General features: G+C 38.2%; 1 protein-coding gene across 6 annotated transcripts in view; it reads right to left on the bottom strand.

Moving 5' to 3' along the window:
• Vti1a (vesicle transport through interaction with t-SNAREs 1A) overlaps positions 1-27,709 on the bottom strand; it is a 342,770-nt gene that overhangs the window by 201,294 nt on the left and 113,767 nt on the right. The gene's annotated exons all lie outside the window — the stretch shown is intronic.

Below are 27,709 nucleotides of genomic sequence, written 5' to 3'. Positions count from 1 at the left end.
TTTTTTTTTTTTTTTTTTTGAGTTAGGGGTCTCAACTGTATTGTCCAGGTGGCCTCAAACTCCTAGGCTCAAGCTACCCTCTGGTCTCATCTTCCTGAGTAGTTGGGACAACTGGCGTGTACCACCACACCCAGTTCCGACCCATTTTTACTAGTGAACATTTTGTTAAAATGATTTTCTAAAGTACAAATATTTGAGGGCATAGTGACTGCAAAAGTGTCTACATCTGTTGGTAGGATAGCTACACCAACAGATAAAAGCTAACTAAAGCTGAAGGAGTGAAAAATCATCCTGATCACCCAACATCAGTTCGAGCAACTCAGAAGTAGTAGAACACAAAATAAGAGGTGTTAGAAGAATTTATTTTCCTGACTAAGGAAGGTCAGATATAGTGCATCAGAATGCTGTATCTTGAGAAAATCATTATTTTAAATGCTGAGATTCCAGTGAATAGAATAGTTTTCAAATATTAAAATCTCTGTGGTAGGCTCTGACCTCAGAATAACAAGAAAATGGCAGGCGCTTATTTTTCCACACATAAAAATGACACTTATTGTAAGGTCATTATATAAAAGGCCCATTTCCCCTTCATAAAATAAATAATTATACCACTGTTTCAATATATTTGCCAGCAGGTCTACATGTGGTTTAAGTGGTTATTTCAATGACCTAAATATAGAAAAGAACTAATACCTACAAACTTAAAACTATGGTCCAAGTGGCCCGTAGCTCTTGTGTATCATTTTTCCTTGGCAGATCATTTACTCAGTCTCCTCTAGTGCCCTGTAAGTGTTCTACTTATACACATGGCACTTTTCTGATCACATCTAGAGGACTGCATGTACTTTGTTTTAAATATTAAACAGGGGTTTTATGTATGCATGTAACTGCATTGTTAATGACATGGGAATCTACTGGAAGGATACCTTCTTTAAGACCCTCTAAGAGGGGTTAAAGTGAAAATTTTGGGGCCAGGAGGTAGAGAGCTCGCCTAGCATGTGCAAGGTCCTAGGTTCAATCCCTGGCATCATGGTGGGTGGGAGAGAGGGAAAGTTTCAAGGAAGGAAGCCATGGGGAGAGTACTTGCCATTACAGAATGGCTTTACTGTATAGGGCTGCCGCAGTTAACCTACCAGAGGGCCCCCAGTGATCCCCCTCCCTGGGAATTCACACCCTTATACAGACCCTCCCACCTGTATCAGGGTTGTCTATGTAATCGAAAGAGCACTGGGGAAGTAATGGTATGTCTAGAAGCAGCCTGGTGTGCAGAAATGTGCCCAACAGTTCCAGGGAAGGAGGGGTACAGCTCGACTAAGTCTGGAAGCAAAATAAGTGGAGTGTCTAATTGTTTCCAAAAGTTTCAAATCCCGAAGACTACTCAGAGGCATGTCCATGGGCTACAGGTAAACACACATAATTAGCAACCCCTTTTATTCCGAAAGCTAGATTTTTTCTTTTATTGAATCTTCAATTTACCCGTGAATAGTCTATAGGCAATTCCCCACAGTAAAGTACTGTATCTGGTGTGATATTAGGTTAGCAACTCCAATAGGGCTTGTGATCAAATAAACCTGTGAGTACTGCCCCAGTCCTATATTTGTCTGAATGTGAGAACCTATGGAAGATGTGGTTGAAGACATGTTCCACCCCACGGGCATCCTGTTGTGAAGACCCAGAAGAAGAATGACACTCAAAACTTGGGGCTAAGGAAAGCTGTGCTTTTAAAACCAATTTGTGTTTCACCTGTTGGATGTTTTGATGCTTATAACTGACTAGATTTTCCTCTTTGGCCAAAGGAAGTTCAGAGCAAATTTGTTTGGTACTGGGGGCTGAACCAAGAGGCACTTTACCAATGAGCCACATCCTCAGCCCTTTTTATTTTTTGAGACTGGTTCTCACTAAGTTGCTTAGGGCTTCACCAAGTTGTTAAGGCGGTCTTGAACTTGCAATCATCTTGCCTCAGCCTCCCAAGTCTCTGGGATTACAAGTATGCATCACCATACCTGGCTAATTTACTTCTAATTAATGAATAGGGCCTTAGTATATTTCTGACTAATTTTAGTTTTTATTTTTCTCTTTGCCCTGATTTTCTCATATACTTGTTTTAATCCTAATGCACCTGAGATTTGTTCTAGAACCTAGAGAAAGCAAAAGTGTAGAGAGGAGATTACAGAGTGAGTCAGAGGAAGAAAGAATGGGATAGAGAAACAGAGATAAAATTCATTGAGAGCTAGTTTGTTTAGGTGTTGTTCTAGCCCTGAACACCTACAACCCCTTTGCATGCATCTTCTTAACAACTCAAGGAGTCGTGAAAAATCCTGTTCTATAACCAAGGAAAACTGAAGCATAAAAAGGTTGAATAACTTCCCTAAGCCACCATAGCTAGTTGGAGGAGGCAATGCTTGGATTCAAACCCAGGCAATTTGGCTCCAAAGCACCACTATGCCAAATTAATACGTGGATTATAGGGTTCGGCCTCTGCCTGATATAGTTTACTCTTATCCTTAAAGCAGTAGCTAACCTCCAGACCAAAATAAATAAATAATAAAATAAAGAGTTTATTTCTTAAGCATGTGGGTCTGACACTGGCCGTCCCCATCCTAAATGACAGCACACTGGTCAACAGGCAAAGAGCTCAGAGGCAACTGTGAGCTTAATGGGTTTGACCAAATTGTTTTTTTTAAGGGGGAAGAAGTCATGAAGTCTTTGTGACTGTTACTGGTGTTGTCATCTACCAACATTGATGGTTTTTCTCCTTTATAGGTAATTAGACACACAGCAATGCTTTATATGCTGACACAGGCTTGGGGGAGGAGGATAAGGTGTTGGGGGGTAGAGGCTGGTAAGATGGGTGACATAAAGCAAGTCTTTGCTACCTATTCAGCTAGTCTGAAGATGTAATGCCCCCTTTCACTGCCTGAGAAATCTGTGAGCATCTCATGCTACAGGAAGGGGTTGGAGAAATTCTCAGGACATGTTTTGAGATTCGAAGTGTGAAGAAGTCAGTTTGAAGTAAAATAGTATTTAGTTCCAGTGGTGGTGTGTGTAGTGGGAGAGGTATCTGAATGAGAAAAATTCTAGCTGGTGCACACCTGGAATCCCAGCAACTCAATAGGCTGAGACAGGAGGATCACAAGGTGAGGGCAGCCTCAGCAATTTAAGGAAATCCAGTTTCAAAATAAAAAATAAAAAGGACAGTGGGTGTAGCTCAGTAGCAGAGTGCCCCGGGGTTCAATCCCTAGTACTGAGAAAGAGAAAAAGGAAAAAGAAAAATGCTGACAACAAAGAAAAGTACTATTAATAGTGACAGGGCTAAAAACCAAAACACAAAACAAAATAAAATTAAATAAGGACTTCTTATACTCAGAAAAACAGGCAATAAATGTTACTGGAAAATTAAACAAAACCCTTCATACTTCTGTTATACATCAGTGGTCAAGAACAGCTCCGCATCCTTGGAACCAAAAAGACTTCAGTGGGACAAGTGTTCCTCAAAGCCTTTGCAATATAGGAAACAGGCTCTTAATCTTATTACATTGTCAACAAGTTCCCTGTTAATCAGTGTCCCAGTTCTTCTGGGCCTAGCCTGTTATGCTTGAGATTACATTCTACAAGGTCCAAATCAGCTTAAGCAAGTCATTTCCCCCTTGTATGGCTGAGTTTCACAGCCAGCATGACAATGCTCCTGAGGCAGAAGAGAGCCTCATTAATTAGCAGAAGCCTGAAGAAAATACACTGCACATTTATTTATTGGATTAAAAATTTTAAAAACTATTAACAATAAACATTTTTGACTCCAAATAACTATTTAGTTAACATAAAGAATACTCTAATCACGAATTTGGTTTAAAACATGTAAGCAGCACATTTATCTATCAAGCTATCTCGATAATATTGTCAAATAGTTCTATGTGACCAAATGATTTTTTTAAAAATTGATCCTTGTTTGATATGTTTCCATAAAGGTCTTTCTCTAAAGCCATATCTATCATGAAAAATCATGCAAATAACTGTTTACAAAATTAACATAAATATTGATGTGAACTAGCTTGAACTCTGCTGTTTCACTATTTGACATTTTGACCACAATTTCCCAGTATATGCATCCCTTATAAACATATGTTAGTATCTACTTCTGAAAGCCTGACTGATCGTAAACACTCCTGTCAAGTCCATCAGAATGTCTTATAAATACATTGGTGCCAATATTTCTTTATTAAAAACATAGTCAATTAGAGTTTTTCTTTTACTTGAGGCATTTTAGAATTTATCATCAAAGCAATCAAAACTACTTTAGGGTTTAAATGGTTTGCTTTGATAAGTTTCCATCTTCCTTTATTTTTTGAATTATTATTGTTTAAGCCCTGCATGGTTTTAGTTCAATTTTGTCAAACTTTTGTACGTCAACTGCTCATTTTCAGCAATACTCAGGATATGCTTCTGGCCATTTGTGGACCTGCATAAACAAAAGATTTCAGAAAAAAACAAATTTCATTCATTCATTCAGTGAACATTAAGTCCCGGGCACTGGGCAAGGTTGAGTCAGAAGATGTTCCTCCCATTCTTAATGGACTTTAACCCCAGCGCGCAGAAAAATATGGCCTGGATGTTCACATGTTTTCTTAAGAATTTATGGAAATGCATTGTTTTTAATCTGTATTTGAATAGCCTCAGCCCATCAAAGGACCCTAATTTTGATTATCTAGTTCTCTCAAAATCTAAATCCAATTTCAGATGTGTTTATTCAGTTTCCCAGAGTCCTTCAGAAACATTACTCTTAAAAAAAAGATAAAATGTGACCAGAGCTGACAACTGATAGCGGTACCTTGTGGCACAGGCTGCTTCTCTTTTCTGGCCTTAGTAACAGCATCTGGGGCTGGGGATATAGTTCAGTTGATAGAATGCTTGTCTCATATGCACAAGGCCCTGGGTTCAATCCTCAGCACCACAAAACAACAACAACAACAACAATATCGGACACACAGAATCCTTGTTTCATGATGGAACAGGAATTGAATTCTATTGCACTTCAGTTCAAAGGTCAAGAGTTATGCTCTGATGAGGCATGGAACAACTAATGACCGACTGCTTTCTCAAGAAATAGTAAATAGTGTTGACAATCATGGAGTATCTGGTTAGCACCAAATAAACAGAGCAAATACATTTATAAAATATCCCTATGGAAATAGATGTTTAAATTCTAAAAAATACAGTCAATGGTTTTTGAGTCAGAATTTTAACCTAGAAATTTCTGAATGTTAACAATATTGTTTGTGCATAGCAGACATGCCAACTGTTTTTTTATTGAACTTCAATATTTACTGTCATTGGGGCATTATTGACTCTGGTTTCTCTTTGGTCAATATTTTCCTTCAGAAAAGCACCTTGGACTTTTCTGCCTCTGTACCTTTGTTAAAGTAGTTCCCCTTACCCAGAATGCCTTTTCCTTAAGTTTCACAAATCTAAACACTACTCACTGTCCGGAACCCAGACTAACCCTCACCTCCCCACTTCTCAGCATCTACTACAACATGTTGTCAGCCAACATTTACTAAATTTCACCTCTTTTATTAGATTATAAATGTTTTGAGGGCAAGCAAGGATTGCACTTTATTATTTTTGCATTTTCAAAGATTTAGCATGAGGAACTGCACATAGCAGATGAAAGACTTTTAATTACATATCTACGTACGAGTGATTGCAGATAATGGAGATAACTCACACCAAACATTAAATTTAAAACATCTGTAAGATTCATTCATTCATTCATTCACGATTTTTTGAACATTCACTTTTTGTACCAGGCACTGTTTTAGGTGTTAGAGACTAAGTACAGAACAAAACAGACCTGATCTTATAGACTGTAAGGTCAGCTAACGTAAAGTGCAGGGCAAGGGGAGAATGAGTCGGGACACTAGTTTAGGAAGAGCAGTCAGGAGGGAGCTTTCTGAGGAAGTCACACCTGAATGATGCAGTAAGACCCTTATAGATGTGGGGAAAGAGCTTCTGGCAGAGGGAAGAACAAGTACAGAGATCCTGGGGTGAAGCTGTGCTGGGCATCACGGAGGACTGGTATGGAAGAGTGGTGGGAATTATGGTTGGAGGTATAAGTAGCCAGCTAATGAAAGGACTTGTGGTTCACAATAAAAATTGGATTTTTATATTAAGTATGATGAAAAGTCATTGGACAGTTCTGATTGGAGGGTAGTTGATTCAATTCATGCTCACAAACAGAGCACTTTATCTATTAATAAGAATAAAAAGGACTGTAGTGGGGGGCAATCATAAAAGAGAGAGCAATTAGAAGACTGGCATAGCACCCAGGGTGGAGGATCAGAGTGGTAACTGGGTGGTAGAGGCACTGATCCAATTTGAATGAATAAGGGCAAAGATTGGCTGTAAGAAATCCAAGATGACTCTAAGGTTTAGGTTTGAGCAAATAAATGGAAGGTGATACTACTAACTGAGATGGAGGACCCTGGAGGAAGAGCAGAGAGTGGGGAAAGCAATCAGCATCAAGTGCACGTGTTCAGTAGGCTGCTAGAGGTTTCCAAAGTAGGAAATAAAAACTTGAGATTTATAAGGTTAAGACTAACTGGTAAACTCTGAAGCCCACTTACGACCTATTAAAGCATACTATATTTTAAAAATAAAGTTACTGTCAGACCAACAGTGATGCTGTCTATCACACCATTGGTGACCCTAATCCCAGGAGCATAAATATACATGCATATTTTGAGTAAATTTTAATCATAAAAAGGATAAAGTATATTCTACCATGAATTTTTCAGCAAATAGTCATGTGAGAGAACATGTATGTTTAATTTCAATATCACTTCTGCCATTGAGTGTTACATTGCGTGTCTGTGATTTCTTCTTGAAATCCCAAATGCAGTCAAGTTTCCCATGTAACTGAAAGCATTACCTCCTTACTACGTAGCCATACTTCTCTTTATCCCTCATCCCTACTCCTAAGCTATACTGCATAAAATCTTTAAAGAATAAAGACATATTTTATACTATCCTGATCAGCTCTGTGTTTCAGAGTCAATGTAAAAGCCAGTCCAAGATAGGTACCTATTCAATATATGTCAGATGTACACGTGGTAAAGGAAGATCAGGGAGACTTGGTAAATCATCATATTTTCCCCCCGGTAATATAATTATCTAGTCCTACCCAAGTCTACAACTCCCCAGAGATTATCTTAGAGTGAGGCTGTCAACAACAACATCATCATCATTAAAGTGAGTGGGAACTCTGCCTGTCCCAATAGAGATGGGCCAGCCCCAAGCACAACCCTAACACAGTCAATACAAGGAAGAAAAAAAAAAAAATAAGGAGAGGATACAGTCACAGGTGACCAGAGGGCAGGATGGTAGCAACAGCCTCCTCACTGATCTTATCTTCAGCCTCTCTGTGTTGACACCTTCTGTGTGTCACTGTTGGACTGATTTTTGATCTTTGTGAAACACTGTGTATTAGTTTCCTATTGCTGTGGTAACAAATCACCACAAATTTAATGGATTAAAACAACACAAATGTTTTCTCATTTCTCTTTTTCACAGGTAGGAAGTCTGAAATGGGTTTGACTAGGCTGAAAATCAAGCTGTTGCTCAGGCTGCCTTCCTTCTGAGTGCTCTAGAGCCGACTGTTTCCTCGCCGTCTTAGGCATCCAGAGTCACCCATGTTCCCTGGCTCAGGGCGCCTTCCTCCATCCTCAAAAATAAGTAGCACAGTGTCTTCAAATTTCTTTCTCTGTCTGATCTCTGCTTCTACTGCCACCTCTACTCTGATTCCCTGGTACTGGGAACTGAACCCAGGGGTGATTTACCACTGAGCTATATCCCTAGCCCTTTTTATTTTGAGATAAGGTCTTGCTAAGTTGCTGAGGCTGGCCTCAAACTTGCAATCCTCCTGCCTCAGCCTCCCAGGTCACTGGGATTATAGACATGTGCCACCATGCCTGGCTTTCTTTTCTTTTATAGGTCCATGAGACTACACTGGGACCACCCAGATAATCCAGGATAATCTTCCTATCTCAAGGTCATTAACAACCATATCTGCAAATCTTTTTTTTTGCCATGTAGGTAAAATATTTACAGGTTCCAGGGATTAGGATGATTGCTATGTTTGAGGGAGGGATATATTATTCTAGGGACCACACAGTTTTCAAACATTTCATTCTCAGAAATGGTTTGTGACATGGTAATTAATGACTAAGGCTCTGTAGGGTCAGACAGTCCTGGACTTAAAGTCTGCTTCATCATACACCAGCTGTGTGCCCTTGGACATAGTGGTTTTTTTTTTTTTCTTTCTCTAAACCTTAGTTTCTGATTCTATAAGATGAGGATGATAATAATAGCATTTACTTAACAGATTATGAATGTAAAACATGCAGTGACATTTATTTTAAAAATATTTACTGAGTTGCCCTCTCTGTGTCAGGCCTTGTGCTGGAATATAATCATGCTTTTTATCACAGCAAGTTTCTGATACTGAAGGCTTTCTACAAAAGCCTTCTCCTTTCAGAATTAATATTGTCAAAATGGCCGTACTACCAAAAGCAGCATACACATTCAATGCCAATTCTCATAATACCAATGAGGTTCTTCACAGAATGAGAAAAACCCCCAAAACAGTTCTAAAATTCATTTGGGAGAATAAAAGACCTGGAATCGCCAAAGCAATTCTAAGCCAAAAAAAGCAATGTTGAAGGCACCACAATACCTGACTTCAGATTATACCATAGAGCTACAGTAACAAAAACTGCACGGTCCTGATGTAAAAATAGACACAGAGATCAATGGTACAGAATAGAAGACACACAGACAAACCTACTTATCTACAGTCATCTGACTGTTGACATAGATGCCAAAAACATACACTGGGGAAAAGACAGCCTTTTAAACAAATGGTGCCGGGAAAACTGTTATCCATGTATAAAAGAATGAGTCTAGACCCTTCTCTCTCACCCTGCACAAAAATCAAATAAAAATGAATCAAAGACCTAGGAATTAAGACAGAAACTATGCAACTCCTTGATGAAAACATAGGTCAACACTCCAACATATAGGCATAGGCAAAAACTTTCTCAATAGGATCCCTAAAGCTCAGGAAATAATACCAAAAGTTAATATATGGGATGGCATCAAATCAAAAGTTTCTGCACAGCAAAGAAAACGATTAAGAATATGAAGAAAGAACTTACAGAATGGGAGAAATTCTTTGCTAGCTATTCTTCTGACAGAGAATTAATACCCAGAAAATACAAAGAACTCAATAAATTTAACACCAAAAAAATAAACAAACAAATAATCCAATTAATAATGGCAGTCATCAATAATAATAAATGCTGGAGAGGATGTTGAGAAAAAGGAACACTTTTACACTGTTGGTGGGATTGTAAATTAGTACAACCGCTATGGAAATCAGCATGGAGGTTCCTCAAAAGACTAGGAATAGAACCACCACATGACCCAGCAGTACATTTCCTCAGTATATATCCTTAAGAATTAAAGTCATCATACTTCAGTGATATATGCATACACCCATGTTTGTAGCAGCACAATTCACAGTAGCCAAACTATGGCAGCAGCCTAGGTGTCCATCAAGAGATGAATGGGTAACAGAATGTGTACATATACACAATGGAGTTTTATTCAGCCATCAAGAAGAATGAAATTATGTCATTTGCTGAAAAATGATGAAATAAGTCAAACTCAGAAAGTCAAGGATTGTACATATTCTCTCATGTGTGGATGCTCAAGGGGGAAAAAGGAAAAGAAAGCTGTGGGGGAGGGAGATTCCATGAAAACCAAAGGGGGATGGGCAGAGTAGAGGAAAGGGACCACTAGAGGGAGGAGAGGAGAAAGGGGAAATACTGGGAAATGATATTGGCCAAGTTATATTGTTATATTGTGTGCATGTATGAACATACAACAACGAATCCCATTATTACACCCTACTTTGTGTAAACCAGAGAAGTAAAAAATTGTGGTCCATTTGTGTACAACAAATTGAAGAGCATTCTGCTGTCATGTATAACTGATTAGAACAAAGAAAAAATAAATTTAAAAATATAAAGAAGCTAATAAAAGTGCATGATCAATTAATAAAAAATCCCACTATCAAGTTCAACTATAATGTACCAATTAAAAAAAATAGGAGGAGGGGCTGGAGTGGGTAGAGCACTTGCCTTGCAAGTGTGAGGCACTGGGTTCAATCCTAGCACCAACCACATAAAAACTTTAAAAATATATTTAAAAAAATAGGGGGAGGGAGCCTCCTTCAATGCTTGACTGCCCATTCATTGGGCTTTCATCATATATTGCTCTGTTCTGATATTTAGCTTCACACACATATATGCCCCAACTATACTGTACTAGAAGATTCAAGAGAGAAAGATCTTCTCTAAGTCTTACCTCTATTTTAAAATGAATAAAAGCAAGTGAGTCCAATCTGCCTACAACCTCTCCATCCAACTCCACAGAGAAGTGCAACCTAGCTGCCAGTTTTCTCTGCCCTAATATCCTCTTAGCCCAATCAGGCCCTATCCTCTGGATTGTTTCCTACCTCACTCAGCCTCCTCAAGTCCCAAATCCTACTCTCCCAGATGCCTCTCATTTCAGGCCTTTCTCTCACTTTTGTTTCTCAGGAAAGTTTGTGGAACAGTGACTCTTGCTCTGGGTCTAGACCCACAAAACACAAATAGTAACTGGTATGGAGAATGGTGAGTGGAACACTGAATGGGGGAAGGAACAGATTAGAATCTTACTGTAATGTGGCTTCTTGTTATTATTACTGTAAAGTTATGATACAGATGGGATCTTTCCCCTCAAAAATAAAATCACATCACAAAAGAAAACTGTAGGAAAACTGGATAATCCCAATTCACACACAAATGTGCAGCAGGTCTTCCTTTACACACCAGCATTACCCAGGAGTCCTACAGCATATAGAAAATCAATCATGAGTCCAGGATATTTAAAAGAAAGGGATCTTTTCCATCTGACACCTAATGGTGGCAGCAATAACACAAAATCAGCTTTTAAAATTTGTTTCTCCATTGTTCTCCATTATTTGGGTCTTTGATGTATTCTACATTATGAGCTATCAAAGCAAAGTAGTACATCCAAGGTAGGGAACACCTCTAATGAAGGAAGCATTAAAAGGTTATACTTTCCCATTACCTTTGTCTTCTTTGCAAATGGTTTTAAAGGTCATTTTAAAAATAGCCCACAAGGCTACAAAGGCCTCTAAATATTTAAATAACACAATAGTTTATTTTTACATAGTGTTCTAAATGCCTATCACAGAATGCTTCACAGAAATGTCAGTCAAAGGCTAAAGAGTAGAAAGACAGACTGAAGAGTAAAAGAAGAAAAACAATGAGAGATGGTAAGGAGGAGCTCCTTCACTACATGATGCAGAAACTTGCTGCCTGAGGGACAATATAACCATGTGCTTTAGGTAATCAGAGAGACCCATAAGGAAGACAGCCAAAGATCAAGATCACAGAACTTACTGGAAGAGAACTGACTCAGAAATGGTCCTGGACCTTTAAATGCTGGTCTGATATTGTCACTCTGATAAAAGGAAGCAGAAGAAATCATTTTTTTTTTTTTTAAGCATTTACTGTGTGCCAGGTCCTGTGTTCACTATTTTGTATGACACCTCATTTAGCACTCACAGATAGGATTTTCCTTTTAGTAGTTATAGACCAAGAAATAGGGCCCTAAAGAGGCTTAATAAACTTCCTAAGGTGGGGGTAGTGGGGAGGGAGGGAACTAGATCTGTCTGGTTCTCAAGCCTCCAGTTCAAGTTCACTTCAGAGAATGAGAAACAGACAACAATCCAATATGTAAACTATAAATCCCAATGGAATTAGAAGAAAAACATGAGCTGTTTCTGGTAGAAGGCTTTTCTGAGCATAAATCCAAAGGGAAAACAATAAGAAAGGAAAGATTTAATCACATTAAATTAAAAATGTTAATCAATACTTGAAGAACAGAAGAAAAGGTTCACTGACAAACCTGAGAGGAGAATGCCACCAAGAGACAAGCAAATGGGTCACTCAGAAGAGTGCTCACCTTCACCAAGAGGAAAGCAACACAGAAAGGATTGATTTTTAAAGAAAAAAATAAACAAAAGCATCACAACAATGAATAAACATAAGAAAAAGTATCATAGAGAAATGTAATAAAGACCAAAATCATACTTTGTTCTCAGTATGAGCAAAGATTTAGGAAAAAGGAAATCAAATTCATGTCTTCTTTTTTTTTTTGAAGGACAATTTTGTACACTATATTAAAAAATCTTGAAAATATTCATGTGCTTTCCTCAGCAATTCCACTTTGAAGAATTATTAGCGGGTAACCAGAAATTTATGCAAAGAATTATGAACAAGTATCTGCATTGAAACATTAAATAGTTTAAAAAGTTGGTATGTTCAATAATAAGCATTAGAATAGTTAAATTAATAAAGGATTTGATTAAATAAATTTATGATACATTCACAGAATGTTTTTCAAAGCATTTGATAATATGGAAGAGTATTCATACTATACTAATTTTTTAATGTAATCTTTTAAAAAAAGATACACATTTCAGGGGTTGCAAACTTAAATGCTTATAAAGGATGATAGCAAATGTGTGGAATGAAAAACGTTTTAAAAACATTGTAAAAAATGGAGATGAGTGTCATGTATAAATATGCTCACACATGTTTAGAATGGCTGGTTGGACAAGTAACTTCTTATATTCTTTGTGCTTCTCCATTTCCCCTAAATTTTCTAGATTAAAAAAACCTTTACTTTTATAATTAAAAAAAATCCAATAACTGATATGAGATAGGAAATAAAGGGGGAGAGGGAGAGGAGAGAGGGAGAGAGGGGGATGGAGACAACTAGCCCCAGTCTGGGTTGACACAGAACCACTGACACCAACACACTCTAAAGAGGCTCTTAACCAATTTGTAGAGCTCTCTCTGTAGAAAGAGACCTACCTCACTGCCTTCACTTCACAGCCCCGGCTATCTTTTGGCCACTAATTGTAAAAATACATAGAAATGGTAAAGCAGTAGTTTCCAGTCTTCACTGGCATCAGGAATAGCTGGAAGCTTAAAAAAAAAAAAAAAAAAAAGTCAATGCCTACACACTGTCCTTGGAGATTCTGATTCAATTGTTCTGGGATGGGACCCAAACATCACTTATATTTAAAAGCTGCTTGACTGACTCTAATGTTAAACAAGGGTTGGAGATTACTGGTTTAGCTTAAACTCTTGAGTGTAGCTTAATTTCTCCTCTCATTGCATCATTTGGGAAGATGAAGATCATCTTTGCTTTTGGAATAAGATGTGTGTATCTCCTTCTAATATCTCTTTGAAAGTATTCCTAGGCTTTCTCTCCTGTAACCTGAATACTCTCGATTGCAATTGTCTTTCTTCAGATAATACACAGTCCTGTATTCAATACTCTTGATTATAAGCCTTTATAACACCATATTCTTTTCCTTTGTGGCAATGGCCACAGTCTAATTTTCCTTTTTCTGCAGGTACTTAATTAATGTCTTCCTTTCCTCTGGTGAACTATGAGACCTATTAAGGTAAGAACAACATCCAGTTTTATTTGCGGTATATCCTCATAATTTGCAATTGCACAAATGTATACGAGTACTGTGTCTAATCATTTTTAGATTACCTGATGACATTCAGAATGCCATATTTTTGGAATCAGGCACCTTCTATGTGGAAAGCACTACATCAAGTAATAGATGAATACAAACCAAAGCACAGACAGATCGCAAGTGCTGTAATTTGACTGGGGAGAAACTCATGCAAACAGGTAACCGCAGCACAATGTCTAATGAAGAAGTGACACTTCAGGGGCCTGGTGGTATCAACTGATGGAGGAGTGATTTTTTGCAGAAGGCTTTATGGAGGAAATTTCATTTGAGGTTAGCATGGAGGATGAATAGATGGTGGTTGCTAGAAAGGGTAGAGAAAGAGTGTTATAGACCAATGTACTTATTCCCTGTTGCTGCTGTAACCAGTGACCACAAACTTCATGGCCTTAAACAACACACATTTACTAACTCACCATTCTGGAGGTGAGAAGTCTAGCTGACAGTCACTGTTGCTTCCTCTACTCTGGGTCTTATGAGGCCAGAATCAAGGACCTACCTATGTCGTTATTTCTGAAGGTTTTGGGGATAGATCCACTTCTAAATGTATTTAATGGCCAAATTCAGTTCCTTGGGGATGTAGGACTGAGATCTCTGTTTCCCTGCTGCTTTTCGGAGGCTTCTCTCCCTTCTTAGGTGTCTGCATTCCTTATTACTTTGTCTCCTCCATCTTTGAACTAGCAATGGTATGCTGAGTCTTTCTCAGGTTTCAAATTTCTCCACTCCTTCTGCAGAATCTCTTCTGCCTCCAGCCAGAGGAAATTCTGTACATTAAAAGATTCATGTGATCAGATTAGGACCATTTGATCAATTGAAGAAAATCTCCCTATCTTAAGGTCTGTTACCTTAATTACATCTACAAAGTTGATTTTGCTGTGTGATATAAAATATGCACAGGTTCCAGGAATTAGGAGATTTTGCTAACTGTGCTCAGTAATCTGTAGGATAGCCAGCATGAAATAGTTGGAGCAGACTTGGAGGACCTGGGGAGAAGCTTGAGACCCCTGAACAGCAGCCTGAGATGTCTGAATTTTATCTTTGCTGGCAAGAGGAAGTAAAGACTCTAAGAAGGTAAATCCCATACACTAAGAAATACAAATTGTTTTAGAAAGGAATCTTGTGGAACATAGTCTGAAAATTCAATAGGAGGACCATTTCCTGCGCTTTACGCACTGTGCTCCTACCTAGGCAGCCCACAGCGGAGTCATGCCAGCCATGAGTGTGGCTATCTTACTACACTCTAATTATTATCCTGGATAACTCTTCTGTTCTTGTTTTCAATTTGTGCTAAACACACACACAGAGAAATAGATATTTTTATGTATGCAATCACTATTCTGTTTTCTTCTTTAAAACATTCTTTGATTCACTAAATGTACATTTCCATTATTATCTATGAGTAATAAAAACTGCTTAATATCAACTCAACAATATATATAAACTTTTGTACGGCTATCAACTTTCACCTCTTGCTAAATATCAGGAAACATAGCCAAGACTCAAAATATCCCTAATAGAGATTAGGAGAGAAACATCTGGGTAGAAGAGTAAGCTATGTTCAGTTACTGAGCTCACATTCTGAGTACAAAAATATTGTGTCGTGAAAACTAGAAACCTGCACTTAAATAGCACCCTAACATTAAGGTTTGGCCCTTCAAACCCTGTACACATTAAATCTATAAAAAGGAAGAAAACTATAAATCATCATCTTTAAGGAAATGCACATTGCAATTCTCAAGAAATAAATTCAGGCTTTCTTAGTATAAAATTTTCTCTCGTCTGACTTAATACTTGTATGTGTAGTAATCAATGCCCTTGTCAGGAACTTAAGATTCCTATGTCAGAATACTCGCTTAAATCCATGTTCTACCATTTTCTAGTAGTTTTACCTTCAGCAAATTATTAAAGTCTCAGTGGTCTCCTTATTACAAATGGGGACAATAAAAATATCTATCCCCAAGAGCTGGTATGAGGACCTAATATGTGTTGCATACTTACAATAGGGTCTGAACATTGTGCATGCTTGACAAGTGTTAGCTATTAATACAGCTATTATTTTTAGATATGTCAGATGTTATTCTCTGCAATTCACTTCTCTTCTCCCTGCCCCCCACCCTTGGCCCCACTTCTTAAGAGGAAAGAAGTTTTAGTTTTATGGGGACACACCAGTTTCCAGACACAAGACAAAGCAAACAATGAAGGTACACACGTTGAAGATCTTTGCTTCTTTGGAAGAAGAGCATTTGTATCTTTACTGTAAGTACTGGACAAAAGAAAAGCAGGAGCAGCCAAGCGTTGAAACGTGGAGAAAGTGGGGATAGAAAATAATATTGATGCTTTTAACTGAAATAAATACCTCCACCCCTGCCAGAAACTGTGTTCTGCAAGTGAGTCAAGGTGTTGTGAGAAGTAAGAAAGCTAGACAAGGCCTGGAATAAAGGAGCAACGAGATTAAACCGACTCATGACACGGTGATGATGCGCATGAATGTTAATGCTACTTGGTACGAAAAAGCGGTGGGCACATGTCATACTGCATTAAAGGCCCACACAAGGACAGCCTAGGTGAGGGAGAAGGCCTTGCAGACGTAACAAAACCCACCTTTCCTACACTACTACTCCCCACCATTTGCCACCTATAGCTCTGAGACTAGGGACACAGCCTGCCTTCAAACCTTGTGGAGTGAGACACAAGTCTTGTCCTTTCTACTCTGAATTTCTAAGCGGGTATTATTATTTATTTCAAAAGAAAATGCATGGGAGTGCCAAATCAAATGGATAGACCTAATTTTCAAACGTGCTACAATATATTATTTCCAGACTTCACAGAATGACTTCAAACATTCAACAAGTAGTACTTCCCCTGAATACATAACCCTGATGGGATTTATTATATTTACTGGTTTTTGTACTGACTTGTTTTAGAAGTTAGTCATTTCCAGGTCATTTTTTTTTTCCCAAAAAGGGTAAAAAAAAAAAAAAAAAAACAACTTCATAATGATATAGCCTAAATTATAACCATTTTAGACAATCTAGAAAAACAAACTCTATTTTATTGCTTTTAGCTCCAGGCCACTCATATTTCCTTATATATTGCTGTTGCTTTTGTATCTTTTCCTTTCCATGAAGTTAAGTTCAACGCAGAGACACTGAACTCACAATTGCAGCTCAGTTCAAGTTAAAGACACTGCACAGCTCCTTTAAAAGCCCCATAAAGGTTTCTTTACACATTTTCCCATCTTAATCCACTTCATTTTTCTTTCATGACATCAGAGCAGCAGTGGTTTTTTATTTCATTTCATTGGGGAAGAACTGACTTTTAAACCTTATTTTTCTAAAACCAACAAGCACAACTGAAAGATAGAAAACCTCTTCTTTTGATTAAAACAATTCATTGAGAATGTGAGAAAGCATCAGAAGCACTTAAAACAGTTGAAGAATTTGCAGGGGGGAAAGAAGGAAAGGCAGACGTCATCTTCTGCCCTAACAAGGAAGGGAAAATAACTTCTGGAAAAATTCTGCTGCCGTTCTTGTAATGCTCTGTGAAGTCTAACTACACCATCTGGATTCTGATTCCGACTCTTAGTTTATCTGTACATTTACTATTTAATATTTAAATTATGGGACGAGGCCTAGATAATATGTCATTTCAATTAGTTCTCCAAGAAAGTGTAATTTAGAGACATAAATGTCCAACATATTCTGTAGAGGAAACTTTTGATATCAAAATTTAGGGAACTCCATGTAACAGTCACTTCACTTACTCTCCATAAAAACTGATTAGCTTTCTCTTTTCCCCCCTTTATTAATGTACAACAGCAGAGCTAGCTCCTTGTCTCTCAATATTCTTGCCAATTTCTTTCTCTTGGTCACAGTCTGTCTGTCTATCTACCTATCTATCTATCTATATAATTTTTTTTTTCTTGTGGTGATGGGGATTGAACCCAGGACATTGTGCATGTGAGAAAAGGACTCTACCAACTGAGCTATAACCCCAGCCCCCATCTTATATATTCTTTATGCCAGTCTGCATCCCAGCCTTTAATCTGGTATTGTTTAACTTTCCTTACCCTATGTTATAAACTCTGGAGGGGCAAAGAACACACAGATTCTATGTGTTCGAAGTCATAGTAACTACTGCCCAGGTATGTGCATGGAAAGTGTACATTTGTTAAGTAAATCTTTGAAAAACAGTGTTTACTCAGAATATTTATAGAGCTAAGGAACCCTAAATATGTTTTTAGAAACACCACAAACAGAAAAATAATAATTTCCCACGAATTTTTATCTAATTCAAGTACTCTTGCAACAAGTGACTTGAATGCCTATTAACAGGAATATGTATCCCATATATAGTGTCAGGACCCATGAAGACATACAAAATGCTGCTCGGATCCTAAATCTAATGTCTAAGGAATGAGATGCAAAGAAATGAAAATGTGAACTCACATATATAAATGGATGGTGCTAGAACAAGCTAAGTTTATGGATATGGAATTTCTGAGTTTAAATTTCAAGGTCCATGAAAGAATAAAACATGTTTGCTGCTAAAAACCACTGGCCATTTTTAGACAACTAAATCACCAGTGGTTACCCTAAAACTAAGTGCCATAATAATAGGATGTGTAAAAAGGAGATGTTGGAAATGAGAAATTGTGAATTTGTTGACTTTGGTCTTTTTTACCATGGCTATGAGAGTAACTGTTTTGACTTCCGACCTTGTTAACCACAATTGTTTCTAAGGAGATTGGCTAGAGGAGAAAGAGTGGACAGAGAAAAGCAACAGGGACAGAGAAAAAGAAAAGAATTAGAGGGACAGAAAGAGATAAGGAAGTTGATGATAAAAGACTGAAAACAAAATTATTATTTGCTTTTGGGCTTCCAGGTCCTATGCAATCTCAAAACTATCCTTTATTTTATTTAGTTGAAAAACCAGTGTATTTCTATTGGAAATAGGCTTTATTCAGAGCACTGCAGAAAAAACAATAAAGAAAAAGGTTGTTATCTTTTGCACTGATAATGCTCATTTATTGCTATTCATTTTTAACTAATCATTTAAAAACTTCTGCTTCCCACTATGATTATACATTTTATTGGCATTATTAGCACATCTAAAAAACAACTCTGAAGCAGGTTATTTCTCATTTTAAAATAAAATGAGTTTATACCGATAACACAAAAGGTCCAGAATAAATAGCAACCCAGGAGGAATACAGAGAGCTTCCTTGAATGCTTTTTTGGCTGCGAAAAAGAATGTTGCCACAAAAATCTGTTTTGCATCATCTAAATGCTTGAAACAAGAACACATAATTTAGGAGGAGGGAAAAAAAAAAACAGTGACTGCCACTTAGCCATAAAGAGTAAAGTCGTGTTGGAAATAGCTTTCCTGTGATATTTTGGTACATTTCTGTTTTTTTTCAGCAATCGATGTAATTATGCGGTTTGAGAGGGCAGTGTTTATCCACATTACCATTTATACACCATATACAAACAGAGGACTAGTCTCCAACAGTCTGATGAGCACATGGGTTTGTGGCCACATCCTTGACCTCAGCCTCTAAGGAAGCCCAGGTGGTTTTATCAGAAGTAACTGCAATCTTTCAGCTGGAGAATACCGATCTCTAATTCAGCTCTATTTATCCAAAATAACCAACACTTTTCCTACTGATACTATATTACAATTGTAGAATACTCTTTATGTACACTATGTCAATATGCCAATTCTTTCCAAGGTTACTGACATGATACACAGAGGAAGAGGAGGTATATATTTCATAATTTTTTAAAATTCCACAATCTTGTTTCTTTGTACAACTTGATGCCATATGTAAAACCCTATTTCTTTCCCCATGGTCACTCTGTGAACTTTGGAATAATTGCTGGGAAACAGAAAAGGAAGTCTTATGCCTATAAGAATATTCAAGCTTAGCAAATCATTGCATATGTTAGGATGACTCTAAATGCTAACTTTATTATACAGAAAGTTCTTTCATGAAAATGACATTCTTGTTTCAGTTGAGAATGTTCAGATGTCAAAACTGGTGCAAAGAAAAGTAACAAGCTGTAATAGCTGTTCTGTGCAGCAGAAGTACAAAATCGTGTTTTAAATATCACACAACTGCGTCTATTCAGTTAGCATCTTCCTAAGTGGCACGCCTGTTTCGTCGGGCTGATGGCCAAAGCCGAGCTAAAGTGATTCAGAACAGTGGCACACCTCACCCATTCATGTCTAGTACTGTCTGCAACACTATTTACACAAGTTAAGAGATGTGAACTGACATTGTGCAGCATACATTTTCTTCTGTGTGGCCCTTTATTAAAACTGGGCTGGTTCCCAGTAGCATTATATATTCTACATAAGTTGCTCCACCCTTAATAAAAGACCTAGTCATGCAGTCCTTGCTATTAAAATGATTGGTGGGATAAAATGCAGATACTATTCCATGATAGGTTTCTAGAATCTTTTGACTAATTTTCACAATTCTGTTTTTAAAATTCATCAAATAATATTATAAGTATATCATGGTTACTTTGCTCCAAAACACTATAGAATTAAATGTACTAACTTTTTACATGCATATCCATTATCTCCCTCCCACCCTAACCTTTCTCTATATACCTCATTCTAAGTCACTGTGAGAACTATGGAATCTCCAGAGGCTCTGTTTCCTCATCAGTTGACTGGGGATAGACATTCTACAAATTCTCCATGAGAAAATGCTTCTAGCATCTACTGTAGTAGCATCTGGCCCACAAGACATAGTCAACGTCCAACTGGAGAATCTCAGTTTATTGTCAGTCATGATTTAATTGGGACAGAAAATGAAAGCATCAGGACGAGGAAGCTGCCACTGCTAATAACACATGCCTATGTTGTCTGGGCACAGCTGATATCACAGGGGAGTGAATCCCAGTGGTCAGCTTGGCATCTTTCTGGAAATGAACCTGGAATATGTTATTATCTTAGGAAACAAAAATCCATTAGCATGTTTGGTTCTTTTCCACAGGTTTATACTCATTCTCAAGCATCTCTTGGTAGCACCCTGGGAAATGGCTAGACTTCACAAGTTTGCAGGGAGGCAGAGAGAAAGTATGCATCATAAATTCTTACTACTTATTTCTGTTACCCATCCTGATGCCAAAGTTTAGTCTTAATTACAGAGACTGGTAGTATCCTAGAATTTTCATATCAGTAGCAAAATCACCCAAGATATTAAAATACTACTACTACTACTACTACTACTACTACTACTACTACTACTACTACTGTAAGGAGAGAATAAATAAAGGAAAAGGATATATAAGTATATGTCCCTTCTGAATCTGTGCTTACTTATATGCTCTTTAAATATATTGTACACTCTAAAAGAAATGGTTTGCTCAAATGAGTGCATTTGCCTTTACGCCAGCTAGATCTGAACTTTGACATGGTGTGTTTTACATAGGAGAAGACAAGAGTACATTATATGTGACTACCATATGACAAGGCAACTTTGACTGGGTATTTTGAAAAAAAGCTCTTTTGGCAGTAGGAGAAAGTACTGGCAACGTGCACCAACATAACTCGTCTGTCACTTTAAGAGCTGAAATAGGAAAACCTGTACCATTTTTGCACTTTTGTTCATTCTTTTCAACTCATTCTAAGTTGCCCCCTGGGAGTTAGCCCTCCACCAAAAGTCTCTTTCTGTACACACCAGCTCTCTCTATTAAGCGTACCCACCCCTGCTCTGCTATAACACTGCTTCCTTTGTACTTGCCTGGTGAACTGACCAGCCATACAGTACAATGGCCACAATTACTAAATTACACTGCCTGTCACTGCCTTTTGTATCACACCTCTAACAGGTGCCATTACCATGATAGGCAAATTGTAATAATCCATTCACAGCATCCACAGCCTTAATAATGTATTTTTTTTTATTTTACATAATCTGTGTGTGAATACCACAGGCATTTGAATAGTTAGTAAATACATAGGACTGAAAGACTGAACTGCATGGAATGCAGCTACCAACAAAGGCGCTTGGGACAACAGACCTGAATGCAGCCACATTCCTGATAGAGCGGACATACACATAAATACACCCAGTGCAGGAGTGGCCTCCACACTTGAGAGTTTTTTAAATCAAACTTGGGGACCCGAGAGAGTGAAAGACAAGACATTACCAAACTGAAATGGTTATCTACGCTGAGAACTACATATGGCGTGTAGGTGAGCAAAGCCGTACAAATCCTCTGCTGTTATTATCAGCAACCAGGGCCAAAAGCACAAGAAAATCATGAAAGCGCAAGTTGAGCCACGTAAACTCTCCTCTTGATCACTGCTTATCCTTTCATCATTTCCCTTTCCCTCCTTTATCTCCATAAGATGCCTACATGCATAGAGGACATGAAACATGAAACTACTTAAAACGCTTCATGAAGAGTTTACCGACTGCTCCAGCGTTGAATACACATATCAGCCAGATTGCCTCCCATCCAGGGCATCACAGTCAGCAGAAACCTGAGTGGGATACTGATGGAGCTAGAGAGGGCCTTGTTTTTCTGAAGGTTGTCACAGGAAAGACACTCATTGGTGTCCTTTAAATTCTGGCCCATGATGGAGGTTTCCAGCTGGACAGCCTCACAGGGATTCATGTTTACAACATGATGATGTCTACACTTTTGAAAAGTGACTAAAAACACTTTCAAGCACAATCGTGTAAGACGGCATAACTATTACAGAGAAATAATGCTTAACAAAGTTTAAGTATTGCCTTGTTAAATTATAATAAATGAAAGAGGGTAAGGGTTTCTGAGTTTCTTTTCAATCAAAATCACTTTGGAGCCAAAACTTTTAAAAACCATTACTTCTATACCACTTAAAAGGCAAAGGCATGCCTTCAATGGTTTAAATAAACAGTAAATAATGTGACCCTGGGCCGGAGATGTAGCTCAGTGGTAGAGCCTTCACCTAACATGTGCAAGGTCCTGGGTTCAATCCTCAGTACCACTAAAATAGTTCTTTTCCTTTTACTACTAGTACTAATATCAAGAGGCTTTGCAATCAAAAGGTCCAGCAATGGCTTCAAAATTTCCATACTTAGCAGTAACTTTGGGGGCTGTCAAGATGGAATTAGTATATTTGGCATATAAGGAGGACAGGAATTTTGGAGGACCAGAGGCAAATTCTATTGACTGAATATTGGTGTCCCCCTAAAATTCATATGTTGAAACTCTAAATCCCCAAATGATGGTATTTGGAGACTGTGCCTTGGGAAGGTAATTAGATCATGTGAGTAGCATCCCCATGATGAGATTAGGGCTTTTATAAGGAAAGATAAGAAAGAGTTTGCTTCCTTTCTCTCTCACTGCCATATGAGGACAGAGAGATTCAATGGCCATCTGCAAGCTAGAAAGAGGGCACTCTGGTCTCAGACTTCTCAACCTCTGGAAATGAGAGAAATTTCTATTGTTTAAGCCCCCTGGTCTGTGGTATTATGTTTCAGTAGCCCAAAGCAACTGAGGCAGAAATTAGTAGTGAGACAGAAAGGTGTGTCACAGAAATAATCTTGAAGCATCATTTACCTATCAAGCTCAGCCTATTTTTTTAGACAGTATACTTTTTAAAAATATTTTTAGTTGTGCATGGACATAATACCTTTATTTTGTTTGTTTAGTTTTTTAATTTGGTTCTAAGGAGCAAATCCAGTGCTTCACACATGCTAGGCCAGCACTCTACCACTGAACCACAACCCCAGTTCCCTTAGACAGTATATTAAAGATACACCAATTGTATTTTTTAAAAATGTGCATATTTGGGTCTGGGGATATAGTTCAGTTGGTAGAGTGCTTGCCTTGCATGCATAAGGCCCTGGGTTCAATCCTCAGCACCACCCCCCAAAAAAAAGAATTGTGCATATTTAACTTCTTCTTTCCACAAATTAAGTTATGAGAACATCAGTGGAGGTGGCTAGTGTTTCTCCCTTTCCAATACGTCCTTTCAATATGGAAACTGACAAAGCTGCACTTTTGCAGTATAGACTCAGCCCCTGATCTGTAAATCTCTGAAGACATACATGGAAATTCCAGTCTATACATCATCATATCATCATTTATCAAGAGCTGACTATGAGCTCTGCACTGTGTAGGGTTTTACATTATCATATCTAATCCTTCCATCAAACTCATAAGGTAGGTACTATTGTTATCTTAAACTTGCAGATTAGAAAAGGGAGGCTGAGAGCCTAAGTAACTTGCCCAACCTATCAAAATCCCAACAGAAAGCAGACCACACACTCAAATTAGCAATTTAAGCAGACTTTAACACAGTATTTAAAAGGCCTAGGAAACCACAAGGCCTGGCACAACAGCTTCGGGCAAGTAACAGTGGGCAAATTACCACTCCTAGGCTTGAAGACAGAAGTAGTTACCAGCACTCTAAAAGAAGGACTGTGCAGAAAGAATGAACTCCTTCAGGAGGAGAACAGGGAATTCAGACCTGTACCTCACTGTCTTCCTCATGTTCTATATCCTGTCAGTTCTCCTCACTGGGTGAACTGAACTGGAACCTAGAAGTCCTGGGGGGCCTGTTGGTATGGTCCACACAAAGTTGATCTTTCTAAGAACTCAGCAGGGTAGACATGGGGAGAAAAAGTTCCTGTCCAGCATGATCCACAGTGTGTAAATGCCAGTAAGTCCTGGATTCAGGGCCTCATCTATTACTTCAGGCTGAGCTATCCTAATCAGAAAATCCAAAACCTGAAATGCTCCCCAAACCCAAAACTTTTTGAGCACCAAAATGATGCCTCCAGTGAAAAACTTTATACCTGCTCTCATGTGATGGACTGCAGTCAAAATTCAAGTACACTAAAAATATTATATAAAATTACCTTTGGCAATGTGTCTAAGGTATATATGAAACAAATGAATTTCATGTTTAGACTTGGGTATCATGCCCAAGATACCTCATTATTCATATATAAATATTTCAAAATCTTAAAAAAAAAAAAAATCCAAACTCTACAACTCATTCAAGCTTTTTACACTCTCTTTCAAATAGTTCTGGTCCTGACCATTTTGAATAAGGAATACTGAACCTACAATAACCAACAATAACCAATCAGACTACATACTTCATTCTAAGAAGACATGTGCATTTACAATTCCAGTACATAAACTCTTCTTTTTTATCAAAATGTCTTCAAATTCTCAAAATTTCCATTCAGTCAATTGGATTCCCAAATTCTTTCACTCTCCCCCCTCCGTTCTCTATGCACACTGTGAAATGTCAATCACCAACCCCTCCCTATTTTCTTCCTGTCCATCTTCTGATCTGGCTTTCCACTGCCTCCCCATCTGGCCCACCTCCCACAGCTAGCCATTTCAACTTCACACTCAGGGCTATCCTACACTCAACTCCCTCTTTGTTCTCCTGTCATTCCTACTCTGCCAGTTCTCAACAGGCATCGACTTTCCACTGTTTGCTTTCTTGGCTCCTACTCCGGGTTGGCCAAGCAATCCTGGGGAGAACTGTGAAACCACGCTATCCAGCCTACTACAAATTCATGCTCCCTAACCTCTACAGGGTCTTTGCAGTGGTTCAGCAATTTCTGATCCAGCTCATGCTGTGCTGCTTTGACATTTGCTATAGCAGGTTCCAAGCTTTTCCCACCCTCTTTCTAAGCCCTTGATCTTGTTCTGCACCTTCAAGGAGTGATCTGGTTTTCTATTTGGAATCCTGATGATCCTCCAGAAGTTCTCCTCTTCTCTATTTCAACATGATTCACAAACTACTCATCTTGCTCTTCCTTCACCTCTGACTCAGAGGAAGTGTTTCTTCTTCTAAGGTTCATTTTCAACCTGTTCTGCTGATTCCATCCCTACACACATCTTCCAGGTCCTGAAGTGATCAATCAGGCTACATTTATGCTGGCAGTACTACCTCTGTGCCAGGTCCTACTTCTAGGCTCTCTAGCTTCAAGTGAAGGAAAAAATATTTAGTCCTCATCCTTATCAAGAATCACTTTTTTCCCCCTAGCCATTTTCCCTAAAAAAGAGAAATAGAGCTAATTTTTCCACAACTTTGACTCCTTAAAGCCACCACTTCTTACCTGTTTGAACCCTCTGCAGGTCTTCCACCATGTTTGATTATTCTAAGTTACTTCTCTTTTCTTGAAAAAATTTCTCCTTTGGTTTCCATGATGCTGCACTGCCTAGAGCCATCTACAAACCCTCTTCAGTTACTTTCTCTGGCTCCTGTTCCTCCTGCAAAATGCAAACTTTTCTCAGGGTTCTGAAGCTTTCTTCTTTCTTTATAAATGTTATCCTTGTGATCTTCTTTATTCCCCTTGCTTAAGTATATTTCCATAAAGTAATATTTATAATGTGACTTTAGGTGGTACATGAACTTGTTTTTTTCTTGGCTACTTTGATAAATCTAACCTCGGGCAGTGTCCATTGAGATGTACCATCTTTTATACAGGAGACAGAAAATGGCTGACAAGACACAATGCTTCATCACTTAAAAAAATGTTTTTAAACTTATTCAAAGAGTTCTTTTGACTCAAAAAGATTTTTCTTATTCATTAGTCTCTGCATATGTAAAAATGAAAATATAAGCAAAAAAATTGATTAAGGTTTTCCTAAAATTTTCTCACATATCAGTGTCCACTTCTGAAGCAATTTTCAACTCAGTCATCAGTGTCTCCTGAACTATCAAGAGCATTAGGGATGTAGCACCTCTCTGGGATTCTTTCCCATGTTGCTGATACCCATTCTGCATGTTTCCACGTTAGTGCTTTCTTGGTTATGCCAGAAGGTAAGATTTTCAAACAACAGTTACAACTCATGTGCTGACACAGCAAAGGCATCACTGGCTAGCAGAGTTTGTAAGATGCCACTAACTGTAAAATACCCTAGTTTCAGAAATGTTGAATTGTGAAAAGATATACATCTTCCAACCAGGATGCTGCACTGCCTACAGCCATCTAAAAACCCTCTTCAGTTACTTTTTCTGACTCCTCTTCCTCCTGTGAAATGCAAACTTTTCTTATCCATTTATTTTAGGTGGTACATGAACTTGTTTTTTTCTTGGCTACTTTATTCTTTATCCATTTATTTTAATGGGTATTATAAAACTGTAACCATTGTATAAAATCAAGACTTCATAGATATTGTTCAAGATGTGGCTATGCTTTTAAGAAACATGTTAATTTAAGTATTTTAAAAATATTAATTAGATTAGAGTATAAGTGTTGCTCAAATATGGCAAAAAGCTTACAAGTAGCACTTAAGACGCTAAAGCTTGGAATGCAGAGATCCCAACCCACTGCCAGGATGATTCACGTCTGCATATCCAGTCATCACCTTATTCCGAAACTTCAACCCCAAACTTCCACCTGCCTGCTCAGTAGCACTTGGGCACTTTGCTGAGGCCTTAAACTCAGTATCTTTCTTCCCAGACATATTTCTTCTCTGGATTTTCCTTTACTGTTAATGCACACTGTTAACCAGGAACCCTGGAACTCTTGGCTTTCTGGCCATCCTCCTGTCACATGTGTCCCCCCTGCTCTCACAGCTGAGCTGTGCAGTGCTGGGTCTCCCTCAGCAGTGTCTCTCACTTTGCTTCATTACTGCTTTCATGAACCAAATTCAAGTGCCAATTTCTTCCTCTGTGACCTGCTGCCAGGCTCTTCTTTAGGATTCTTTTTCCTCTGAGCTGTCCTAGGTGTCACTGGCCAGACTCCTCACAATCATTTTCAGGTCACTTCTTTGACTCAAGGTTCAAATAAAATAAGAAGAAAGTTCTTTGACATTTGCATAGTATTTTCAGACCTTTTCTCAGCCAGTCTGAGAGGGAAGATAGGCATTATTAACAGCATTACAGAGAGGGAATAGAGGATGGGAAGAGGATTTGCTGAAAGTCAAACAGTGAATGGATTTGCATTATGCCACTTGTAATCTTGACTGGAAGACAGTTTGGTTGATTCACCAATGCATGTATGATTCTATGTCTAATTTAAATCACAATTTTGATTAAATTATGACT

Source organism: Marmota marmota, unplaced genomic scaffold, assembly GCF_001458135.2.
Source record: "Marmota marmota marmota unplaced genomic scaffold, marMar, whole genome shotgun sequence".
Lineage (NCBI taxonomy): Eukaryota > Metazoa > Chordata > Mammalia > Rodentia > Sciuridae > Marmota > Marmota marmota.
This window is presented reverse-complemented; position numbering and strand designations above follow the sequence as displayed.